Genomic DNA, 13,418 nt, shown 5'->3' with positions numbered 1-13,418 from the left:
AATACTTTTTGGGATGCAATATCTTAGAAAACTAAAGAAAATGTGGCTTTATATTGTATCCTGGGAGTGATAATAAGTGCAGAACTTATCTGCTCAGGTTGTCTAATATCACTTTTAGGCGCCTTTATAAAGATAGCAATTTTCTTCAAAATCATTATTTGGGAGAAAATGTACCTACGTACGTAAATGATTGCCTATTTACTGATTGCGTTCAATAATATATATCCTCATTCAATACCTCTTTCCTTCATCGGCACTACCAATCATGAGAAGCGGAGAAGCGAATACGTTCAAGTCAGATATTAGGAGTCGTCTCTTTTTGATTTGTTCTTCTCTCTCGCATCGCATCCTGCTCGAGCCAATATACAGGTAAGAGCGAGCCACATGGACAAGTGATGTCAACATGAAAACAATAGTACATTATTGCAGAGGCCGGGAAAGGGCAATTCGTGGATGAGTTTCGATTTTGTCGGACGACGCGAAGCGGAGTCCGACAAAGAAGACGAATCCACGAATTGCTATTCCTGCCGAGGCATATATAGTGCTTTTCTCCAAACATGCGAGGAAATAAGCTAAAATAATTATTATTTAACCATCAAGCATCACTCAAATCAAACCTTCACATCCAAAATGTCAAAAACAATTTCCCTCTTTAATTAATTTTTAAAAGTTAAAGTTACAAACTTATTCTGCCATTCAGTATTCGTTCATTCAATATAATTGTGCAATATAGTTGGTCAAACCAACTTTTCAGTCAGTAAGAACCAGGAAAACCCATCCTTTTCTTTTGGGTGGTAGTACTAGTGTAAGACAAAGATAGTATGATTCTCTTTGTCTATATTTGAAATGAGAAAGTCCTTTGACAAACTATATAAGCTTTATGAACACGGATGAGATTTAAAAAAAATATAAATATAATCTTTGATTTTATTAAGCAGTATTCGCACGATCATACACGTGAAATGATAGCTGATCGGGTCGTGTAGAAGCGGCTCGCGGCAATAATAATTGGCCGTTTGCGTTTTTTATGATTAAAAAGTAAAAAACACTACAGTAATAAGTTATTACTGTAGTGTTTTTTTACTTCCCGTCCGCTAGAACAGGACAGCGATAGTTTGATGTTTTTTAATTAGAGTTTGACATTAACGAAGAACTTCCCGTAGTATTTTTGCTACAGTAAGGTGAACATTTCCGAGCATATTGGAGAAAATTTACATTAAGACGGGGAATAATGAATTTAATATGGTCTAGTTTTTTTTTCTATTGTTAAAAAAGTGTAAATTTAATATTAATAACTACAATTTTGCGTTAGCCCTCTTAACACTCGTAACTGCACAAAAGAGCTCTATGGGTCGAAGTGTATCCGCAAGGGCCCCCGAAAATAATAAGATAAGATAAGATAGCCCTCTTAACAAGGCTGCAGATTTTCGCTCATTTCGAGGCCCCACAGCAGCGGCGCTCTAACACTGCGTCTGTAACGATCCGCTGAAATATGCCTTTGTGGCAGCCGTCACGACCGTGTTCTAAACATCCCTTTTACAAAACGATGGAACGTCATACAAAATATTTAGCACTTACGACCTTTTGGACAGTGGAGTATATACAGGGGGATTTAAAAAATTGCTTGCATCGCTATTAATCATTCTGTTAATGCCGGCTTGGTATACTTTAATCGTGTTAGCTGTTTGTAAAGCAAATACACGTTTAAATTAGGCAGCGGGTGTGTATAATCTTTTTTTCCTGTCTCAATATTTTGCATAAGTCCATAGATGCTGTAAGCCAGGATGTTTTGAATAATACAGAGGTATTAAGCTATCTAAAAAAACAAGTCGTTCTGTGAGAATTTTAGTCAGAGCCCCTTGCCTTGCTTTCGTAAAACTCTTTGTATCTCCTCATATTAATACATTTGAGGAGTATCTTTTCAAAGGGACTTTTTTGTATGGTGTTCATAGAGTAGTGTTACTAAAGCCACAAATAAACAAAGATAATTCATTAATTTCACGCATTATACATATATAACTCTCGGTTTACTTGTAACACATTTATAGTTTTTTCTTGATCGACTTATTACGTCATCCATCAACATTGCTTTAAATTCTCCTGTCGGTTAAAAATCGGTTTTTATTTCCATACTAACTAGGGCACTATTCATAGTATTCATTGACACGGCTTTGCTCGTCCGGATAGGATCAGAGCCGGACGGGTCGACACGAGGTGAGCCCGGATTAAATCCTTGCTGGCTCCGACGTTGTGGGCACGGACCGGTTAAAATACCGGATAAGCTGACTGAACCGGTTATAATTACTTATAGTGGGTTAATGAAAGCTTGGGAGCTTGGCTAAATAAATAAAGGTAAATTTTTGTAACTTATTTTCCATTTATTTATTTATTTTATCAGAAATAAGAATAGTATTAGATTTGTTTTTAAACAGCGTTCCTTTAACGCCCTTTAAATTATTTTTCGAAAGATCTTCTGTCTAACATGTAATTTTTAATAATTAGTTAAAATAAATAAATATTATAGGACATTTTTACACAAATTGACTAAGCCCCACGGTAAGCTCAAGAAGGCTTGTGTTGCGGGTACTCAGACAACGATATATGTAATATATAAATACTTATATATATAGAAAACAACCATGACTCAGGAACAAATATCTGTATCATCATACAAATAAATGCCCTTACCAGGATTCGAACCCAGGACCATTGGCTTCCTAAATAAATTTATTTATTCGTATGGCTGATACTTATGGTGATATGGTAAAAGCGTTTACTTTAACAATGTAATTATATAATAATTGATTATGTTGTATTGAAGTATGATAATCAAGTATGACAGATTTTCAATGATTATTGTCACTTTTTTTGAAGAGTTCAGAGTAAATCAAATTATTTTTGTACGTCGCGAATGCAAACGACGCATGTTAGACCCCAACCACGGGCAATTGAGACCTTGTAGTTTCGTATCTATTTCAGTGGATTATTTTTTAAAGACACCTAAAAACAGATAATAGTAAGTAAAAAATAACGTAGCTGATGAGCAGCTATTAGGGTTCCGTACCCAAGTACCGGGTAAAACGGGACCCTATTACTAAGACTTCGCTGTCCGTTCGTCCGTCCGTCCGTCCGTCCGTCTGTCACCAGGCTGTATCTCACGAACCGTGATAGCTAGACAGTTGAAATTTTCACAGATGTATTTCTGTTGCCGCTATAACAACAAATACTAAAAACAGAATAAAATAAAGATTTAAATGGGGCTCCCATACAACAAACGTGATTTTTGACCAAAGTTAAGCAACGTCGGGAGTGGTCAGTACTTGGATGGGTGACAGTTTTTTTTTTAATGTTTTTGTTTTTTTTTTGCATTATGGTACGGAACCCTTCGTGCGCGAGTCCGACTCGCACTTGCCCGGTTTTTTTATATATATTAATCCAGCTGTAAGGCTCGTCCTTCAATGCTCAAGAAATCAGTAGGGTTCACACATCCATCCATAAATCGTCCGACATTTTTCATTAAACCTACAGATTATATCCAACCTTTCAGCTTCCAATAGTGGGGTTACCCGGGCACTATTACCCGTTAATCCGGGAAACCGGCCCAATTCCCCGGGCATTGGATACCCGGGTATGGATTACGCGAACTTTTAGCGGCATCTCTAGGGATGCAGGGAGTGACGAACGTGCCGACGAAAGTAGGTTAGGATTCGGGAGTGTATTATGCACGGAAAAAACAGGTATAGAAGAAAAAAAAAGTAAGCATGAACTGTTGTTCATGCCTTCTTTTTCGCTTGGTAGCTTTTTCATCGTTCACCTACAGACTTTTAGGAATACTATCGAGCAAGCTATTTGCTATGTAAGGCTAAAAAGAGTAAAAAGGTTAGGTGAGGTGAGTGTATTCAAAGCCTAGGAAATGGAAAATTAAAATCCTGAAAGTCGATGGCTGTAGTAAGGTTTGGCTCTCAAAATAACAATAGCTATAACTTAACTAAAGTAGTAGTAAAATCGTCATTCTACTTAAATATACATATTACATAAACCGAATTAAAGTGACCGACTTTCCTGTGGACATCATAAAAAACCGGATTTTTAAACTTAATTTTCGTGAATTGTATTGGTACTTATCTTACTTCTATGTACTTCTTTAACTAGGATTGCATAATAAAGTACAAGTTAACAATAAACTAATAATATTAGTGATTTTACGTACATAATCACTAACAATATTAGTTTTTATTTTATTATGCAATATTCCTGTGCGTTTTTGCCTCGTCTATATAGAAGACATTTTACTTCTATTATCTAGGTATATAAAGAAGATCGCATGAACGTTCAAATTTTAGTCTTATATGTATACATATCAAGTGGGATACATTCAGGACGTCTAAAATAAACATTTCTATTATAATATTTTACACTCTCGCGTTTTGTACACAATCATATTTAGTAACCCAAACGGGTCTACCGCGTAATTCTCACTCATCTTCATAATTCTCTCTTCATAATCTCATAATTCTTCATAATTTCATAATTTCATAATTTTTAATTTAACCTTTTTTATTTCTTTTGTTATATTTAATACGCTCATGGTTCATGGCCCACAAAAACAACATTCAACGCGCCCGTGTGTCCCAAAAACCCCAGTTCCGAAGGTACATTCCTACGGAAATTAGTTTCGGCCGAAATTTTCTTGTAATGAACGGATTTATGACTGCAAGTCGATGATGTACGATTGTTCCTGTTAGTTCCCAACTCCCCCACGTACCCAAAATGGCGTATTAACCGGGAAACCGGGTGAAGTTAGGATATTATACGCGCCGAGAGCAGAATTCGCTAATAATTGCCTTGGCTAAACGGGAAATAATGGAGATGAGAAATTAAGACGAAACTGAGGTCCCGTTCTAAGTGAGCTAATATGAAAGAGATAAGCTGAGTCTAAGTAGGTTGCTTTCTAGATTAGCAAGAATGTTGTTGGATTTGTAGTTTAGATTCATGGATAGTTTTGGTGAAGAGTTCATTTACGCTAACTGGGCACAGACTTCGGAGTCACAAAGTGCGAAAGTGCCACTATATAAATTGACGTAGTGGCATTTGAAGTAACAATATGACTAAAGGCTTTGCTTCTATCTTTATTATGCGAATAGCTAAGGAATGGAACTCATTTCCTACAAACCTGCCTACTCCTCCCCCACCAAACTTGTTGGTAGTAAATTATATAGAACGAATTTCGCTTTATGCAATGAAACAAAAGATATGCTACTTTATTTGGTTTATTAAAGGTTCAAATTAAATTTCAACAAATATATATGCACATTGTGTTGTAGGTACATTTAGACTCGCTAGGTTAACTTGGATCTTTTCAAATCGAGAGTGAATAGACATCTTTTAGATAAGCATGCTCCATCCTACGAGTAGACCGCGTCGGCACTTATTATAAACACCTGATGATACACAACACCTTTCAACTTTATCTTTATACAGGTAGATTCAGGAGACGTGAGCAGGACTAACACTGCGCATTTCGTAAATTATAAGCAACTGTTTTGTATCAGTATTAAAGTGACATTCCATTTCCAACTGCAGCTGCAATACTGTTCATTTTACTATGGAAACGCGTCGCTGTCACTGTCAATTTCCATAGTAAAATGAACAGTATTGCAGCTGCAGTTGGAAATGGAATGTCACTCTTAGTGAGGTTAACGTTAATTTTCTAGTCGTGCTGAAAAAAAAAAGGTATTAATTTATTTACGACATGCATGGTCACCCTACAATTAGAATACTAAACTACCGATATTCTGTGTCAAATTGAATGTCATCGGTCTGGCTACTTTTGAAAACTCGCATCTCACTCAAGTCCAAGTCTCAAGTTTGACAGTTTATTTTCTTCGTAATCATAATGCTGTCATTCCGGTTAAAGAGGTTTTATGTTTATTAATTAGGTCTTGTAGGGTGACCATTAAATTTGCCCTCGCCAAAAAGTAAAAAAAATAGGAAAAAGTGTGGTTGTTTCACCTAAATACGACGGTAATCGATCAATTATCAGTTACTGAGTGTGCAGGATTAGTCCTGCTCACGTCTCATGAATCATCCTGTATACCCTACCCCCTTACCCTTGTATTATAAATAACCTTAACTTATAACTAAGAACAGTTGTAAAAAGTGATGAAATAAATGCTTTTGTAATAATTATATTTATTGTGTAAAGTTTACGTAGAGCTTAGTCCCATCCTATTATTTTTGATAGAAAAGTTAAATAAATCTTATAACTAACAATCTTGTTTCCTTTGTAAGCGTATTTTAGTCTTACAAGTTAATATTTAAGTAAAGCAGTAATTCTAAAAGCATTTTATGAAAGTGAACACCTAATTTATTTTCGCTAAAAATATAGGTCCCTCGGGTTAGGATTTTATATCAAGTAGGCATTTATTTCAACCTGTATTATGAGACCCCAGTTTTGTATTATTTAATTCGTTATTCGCCAAAAACAAGTACAGTGAGATCTACCTAAGATCTAGTGTATAAATTGTATATACGTACCTTATTTGACATGTAAAATATTATGTTTTATGAATAAATAATGAATGAATGAATGAATCAGTGAAAACTTGATAAACATTTATTTATTTATTTTAAACTTTATTGCATATCGAAAAAACATACAAAAGGCGGGCTAATGCCTTGTGGCATTGTCTACCAGTCAACCATAAATATGTGAAAGGACCAGCTATTTGTCTAATTGGTAGAAGGATTCTAATTTTAGAATATTCAATTAATTTACTTAATATTATTCAGCTTTTAGCTTCATTTATTATGAAACTGGCATTGAAAATATGTTTAGCCGTCTTAATTAAATTGGAGTGAGATTAATAAGTAATAATTAGTAGTATTAGCATTAGCATCTATTAAGTGTTTTGATACTTTATTTTAGAAATGTGACTTAAAAAAATACAAGTAGCGTGCTTCTGAAAAAGATCTCATTTTAACAAGTTTTATTTCGGCAAGCGTCCATGGGCTACTGTGATCGCTTGAGACCAGGCAGCCATGTGCTTGTTTGTTATGTGGTATAAATAGAAAACTGTATGATATAATTCCTCCGTCTTTATCAATGTATTTATCAACATTATCCAATATATTATTACGCTCCATTGAAACATACAATCCTATCAACCCCCGCACTATTTCAAAGGGAACTGCCGTATTTCCCGGGCCTCGTAAATACACCCTCACTAAATAAGACGTAAACCCAAAAAAGCTATTTAAACAAGTATAAAATACCGCCGGAAGGACGGATCAGCTGCTACCGGCGACGTCGTGAGCTTCCGGCCGGCGGATTCGAATTTCAAACGTTTGAATTTTGAAATCGGATTGGCTAAGATGGTTGTGACGGTTAGACTGTTTAAATAAGGTTGTTTTTCAATTGTTGGCAACTGTCAAAGTTTTCAAGCATAGGTTTTATCTTTCTCTAGTTTTGTTCTATGAGATTTGGCTTGCTAGCCCTTCAAGCCAAATCTCATAGAACAAAACTTACTTCCTTCCTTCAGGCCATAAAATTAAAAAAAACGGACAGGTGCAAGTCGGAGTCGTCCACCGAGGGTTCCGTACTTTTTTAGTATTTTTGTTATAGCGGCATCACAAATACATCATCTGTGAACATTTCAACTGTCTAGCTATTACAGTTAATGAGATATAGCCTGGTGACAGACAGACGGACAGTGGAGTCTTAGTAGGGGAAATTTTCCTTAATAATACCTGCGCCTAAAACGTACCCTATCAAGAGTATCAAGATCTCGAGTTGTGAAACTGCAGTGGCGACGCCAGTGCTACAAAATGAAACTACTAGGTCGCCATGTCATATCACCCATCCAAAAACTCTACGCTGCCCCTTACACTTTTCGTAGGATTGACAGGTAAACCCTACGCTGGCGCCATCTGTAATATACTTCGACCGGCCAACGCCATTTCGTCGTAATTTCGCCGTTGTTACTATAAACGGAATGTGTCTATAAACTTTCAAGTTTATGGTGACGCTGGAAGGCCGTTTGCACCCTATTATGTTACAACTCTATAATCTCTGGGTTTTATTGCGTGTTTTGAACTTATTGGTTTTGTCATTAGCTCTGATGAAATATTACATTGTGCAACTTGGGAGGTAAGTGAAATTTTGGAGATGTGGCGATGTGTGATGTGGTGTATGTGTTTAGGGCCGCAGGCTAGAGGGAATTAATGATCCGAGCTTGCAATATTCTTACCCCCGAAGTTACACGTACGCAATGTTTTCCATCACATCGAAATAATTCTTAAATACGATGACATTTCAAATATTCGTCCGCCATGTTGTCATTCTTTGGCAAGTTAGACATCAAAGGCAGTGAAGGCACAAACCCATCCGTCGTTAAGCCACGATTGAAAATTGTGTAAAAATATTATAAACGGCTATTAAATGACTTTACAATCAAAGAATTTAAAGTACGTGACGATGGGAAAAAAGAACAAAAATATGGAAGGCTATATTTATTACTCTTTGATATTAGTTAAAATTTAAAGTGCTAGAAAACCCCCGAAAAACAGCCCGGCTTTTAGAGAGTCAAAACGTACCAGTACGAATCTATTTGCAAATCTCTTTGATCATGCTTATTGCAACTGTATATCTAATTAACAAGTTTCAGTTGCCCTCGTACTTTTTAAACTAGGTAACTATTTCGGCTCAGTGTATCAAAGAGAATCTGGGCCTCCGATACGAGAGCATGCCACCTGTCTTGATCCTGTGCAACTTCCTGCCAGTTACTGACGCGAAGCTGAAGCAGATCCGCCGCCACACTGTCATCCCAGCGATGCCTTTTAAAAGTCAAAACAAATTGCACCCGTCTAACCGAGTTATGTTTATGAGTAGTATGCAGTCGATAACAGCCTGATATCGCCCGATGACAGTGACAATCTCATAAATACTGACGAAACGCTGGAACTCATTCCAGTACGGCGTTTAAATCGAATTGTCATTGAATTCGTTATCGACTTTGGTAATATAGACGGATAGATTGACAGGCGTTCAATAGGGATGACACATATTGAATTTATAACAGTATCTACAGATGTAGTGCGTAATTATTTTCCATCGTATTTTCACGGAAACGTACGTACGTGTCTTGCTATTTCAGTCAGTCTCGGCACAAAAAGTACTGAAGTTGACGGAAGTAGCATGACAAATACGAATGTTTTCGAGAAAAACGATGGAAAACAATAATTATGCACTACATATTTAGTATATACATAGATTTATCATGATTAGTTAATTAAAAAATAAAAAGGGCACAAACGTACTCGCAACTGAATCCAGCTACAGCAACATGTTAGTTGCATATGCACACATTTTAGTTATTTTATTCAACTAAAACTCATCAATGTATCATAAAAAAAATACAAATAACATTTTTAGCGCGGAAGCAATTCGATTTGTTAAATCTTGTCATACCGTAAATCTCTAAATTGAAACCAACAAAGCCTCTATCAATTTCGACACTCAAAATACCGTCAGGATTTTCTGTCATTTTTCCCTGTATACCAAACCGGCTCACTGGCCACTCGAGCATCAAATAGCTTGATTGTGACACACATCTTTTCGTCCTGTATATTAAAAAGGTGAACAAAGGAATTTCGACCTTATGCCCTTCATGAAGGACGGCATTTCAGCTGCGTCCTGTCACGTAGTTCATTTGTTTGTTTACTTCCTCCAACGGCAAAAGTTTTCTCCGGGAACGCTTGAGCGAAGGCGTTCATTGGCAAAGTATCCCTTGATTTGAATTGGTTTGACGTTAGTACCCTTAGAAGTACTTTTATTACAAGAAACATTCTCTTGTATTCTTCAATATCTGATTGTCTGCCCGGGAATAAATAAGAAAGGGAAAAACAGAATACAATTAGGACGGGACGAATATTTTTGTTTTTTGAGGTCAGATGCTGATTGTGCCAGAGGCCCGCATCTGTGCCGACTTCGCAGCTAAAAAACACGATAAGTTGTTAAGTTGTAGGTATATATACGGTATTATAGTAAAATTTTAAAACAGATTTAAATACATATATTGTTTTATTTAAATAATTAGATCATCATCATTGGCCTTTACATCTTCTTCAGATGTTTATTACAGCTACTGTGTATTCCGCATCTTTTCCTTTGACTGAACAAACCGATGCGGGCTACTTACTGTTATACATGATGAGGCTTTTTACAGTAAGTGACTTTTATTTAAATTGATCAATTAAGTATTAGTTTTAATAACCGACATAATACAGTGTTTTAAATGACATGTCTTCACTATTGTGACGTTTGGACTTAAATTAACCTAATGTTTAATTAAAAATAAATGGTCAATTAGCTTAAACGGGTTACGTTAAATATCAATTATTAATGTTAATGTTTAAAACATACCATGAATCAAAACATTGCAATATGATTAAAACAAATTTCGTAAAAAATAAGTTAACATGTTGTTTCATAAATATAGTTTTTCTTTAGCTCATCACAGTCATAATTGATGTTTTATATTCAGGCCACGAAATTATCAAATTCTTATGCAACCTGCATAAGTTCTTCTCATACTACGAATCCAATGAACAATTTGATCTCGTACGCTGTTAGCAATTTTCGCGCTTAGACCCAACGTTTTGGATGAAAAAGTTGTGTTCCATTTAGCCATAAGCCCCAGAGATGGCACTTTAAGGAGTTTGTGGGCGTCTGAGATGCTGACTCAAAGATTATAGGATCACCCCTTGCTACCCACAACACCCTGCAACCTAAAACCAACCTTCAAGCAATGATTTTAAGGTCCATATCAGCTAGCGAGTTAAGGCATTTTTAAAGCAATCGCCACGCATATTCTTTCTCCATGCTCAAAGTTATTTTGCACGCGTGGTATGTATAATTCGTCAAGTAAATTTGAAGCGTAATATGACAGGATAAGGTTTAGTTTTCCTTGGTTGGAGTTGATGAAGGTTGGTGAAAATACACTTTAAGAGTTATCGGCCGCAAATAAGTTTCGGTCGTTCGGTAATGGAGGGATTTTGTTGTTCTAATGAGAAGTGAAATGTTGCCTAAAGTTATATTATTCTATATGAAGCTAGTTTTACAAAAGTTGGCCGTCACTGGATTTCTGACAAATTGACAAAACAATTGGCATTTGAATTGATTCGGAAGTTCAAATGTTTATACAGGGTGATTCATGAGACGTGAGCAGGACTAATCCTGCACACTCAGTAACTGATAATTGATCGATCACCGTCGTATTTAGGTGAAACAACCACACTTTTTCCTATTTTTTTACTTTTTGGCGAGGGCAAATTTAATTCTCTACAATCATGGTCACCCTACAAGACCTAATTAATAAACATAAAACCTCTTTAACCGTAATGACAGCATTATGATTACGAAGAAAATAAACTGTCAAACTTGAGTGAGATACGAGTTTTCAAAAGTAACCAGTCCGTGATGACATTCAATTTGACACAGAATATCGGTAGTTTAGTATTCTAACTGTAGGGTGACCATGCATGTCGTAAATAAATTAATAACTTTTTTTTTCAACACGACTAGAAAATTAACGTTAACTTCACTAATACTGATACGAAACAGCCGGCCTAGCCAAGGTTACAATCGCTATCGCTTCGACAACGAAAAGCTTTGTGTCTCTCTATCACTCTTCCACATTAGTGCGATAGTGACAGTTGCCTTTCGATCGCTACGGAGCGTTAGCGATTGGCATCTTGGCTACGCGGCCAGTTGCTTATAATTTACGAAATGCGCAGTGTTAGTCCTGCTCACGTCTCCTGAATCACCCTGTAGATCGACCTTTATTTATTCAAACACTCCCACTGTGAACTCCCAATGAATAATAGATGTCTAAGTAATATCCTAACAATTGTGTGATCTAACTCAATTACGTAAAACCGGCTTAGGTACCTAACAGAAATATATTTGAGTGAATTTTGACAATTTACTTGAAAATTATTTGAAATTAATTTTCATTGAGTGGAATGTATGAAAATGTTAATACAAAAGTATTAACGGGAAACGGATACTTTTGTATCCTTCTTGTGATAACTTCTATGACAATATTGTGGAGCTGTTGTTTTTGAACCATAGTAAAACCTAAAATAAAAAAGAATACAATAGTTTAATAACTTCTAATCAAAGATATATTCAAAAGCTGTTACCTCCCCAAAACACAGACAAGACAGCTATAAAACGCAAAATTACTAGTTATTTTCTAAAATGCGTTTATATACGCATGGTCCCTTTATGCGAGGTCAAAAAGCAATACGGGGAAGCGTCGTAAAAATAAAAAAGTTTTCTGATGTACCCCTAAGGGTTTTATTAGTTTTTGTTTATTACACCTTTTTATGGGAGGGACGAATCTCATGTATCCAAGTGAAGTTATACATTCCGTTTGACGGTCATAAAGCAAATGCTTTAGCTTCAGAATAATTATTTGGTAACGCCCTCTAAATAAAGTAAACCTACAGGTTAAGATTGAATTAGTTTCATCTGTATACTCATAGATTCTTCGCCTAAAGCTAAAATAGACCTGTTGATAGGTATTGTAAATAATAACTAAGAGGTCTCCCAATTCATTCGAATCCGCGCCTGCCAAAAGTTTTTTCGAGTATTAATAAATGTTTTCCCCAACATCACTTTTATATTCTTAGAGCAACACCGGCTTCCGACACGTCGGAAGGGAGGGCAAGCGATATCTCGCCGTACAAATCTTTCTGCCATTTTTCGCGGGGGGAAAGGTGCACACAGTCGCATTTCTCACACACTTACATACAAAATCCAATCTGTAATGACGACACAAATACATAGAAAATGACACACGTCAAAGACAAATCTTGCAAACCTCGATCTCTTTTTGTGTACGGACGAGTGACTAGTGTCACAACACGCACACTAACACATTTTCGTTGAAGTACATATGTCATTGTATTCTGAGAGATGAGAAGTCGGATTTGTCGCTCGACCGATCCGCAATTTGAACTGAGCGAGCAAAATCGATAAATCCAACAATTACTTGAGACTAAAATATAATAATTGTATTTAAATGTAATTTAACGTATGATATGTAAAAAAAAATATTACATGTGAAATGTAACACTTTCTTTTTGTAAATTTGATGTCCCCGACCTCTTTTTATAACAAAAAACCGAGCAAATAGGCATTTTTGTGCAGCAGTGTTCACGCGCGCGTCTGGACTCGGTCTAGTGAAAAATCCAAATGCAACTAGTTTTATTACCCGCGCTAGATTAGATTGACGCGCTAATCTTGTACCTCGGCAGAGGGGAAATAGTGCGAATGCCGCCTCCCTTCCGTGTTGCTCGAAGTTTATATTATTATACTTCCTATAGAACAAAACGAACTAATACATTTCTCG

General features: G+C 36.1%; 1 protein-coding gene across 1 annotated transcript in view; it reads right to left on the bottom strand.

Moving 5' to 3' along the window:
• LOC134673238 (neural cell adhesion molecule 2-like) overlaps window positions 1–13,418 on the bottom strand; it is a 448,161-nt gene that overhangs the window by 229,012 nt on the left and 205,731 nt on the right. The gene's annotated exons all lie outside the window — the stretch shown is intronic.

The sequence above is a fragment of the Cydia fagiglandana genome, chromosome 18, assembly GCF_963556715.1.
Source record: "Cydia fagiglandana chromosome 18, ilCydFagi1.1, whole genome shotgun sequence".
Classification (NCBI taxonomy): Eukaryota; Metazoa; Arthropoda; class Insecta; order Lepidoptera; family Tortricidae; genus Cydia; species Cydia fagiglandana.
The sequence above is the reverse complement of the archived record's forward strand: the minus strand, read 5'-3'. Positions and strand labels throughout refer to the sequence as shown.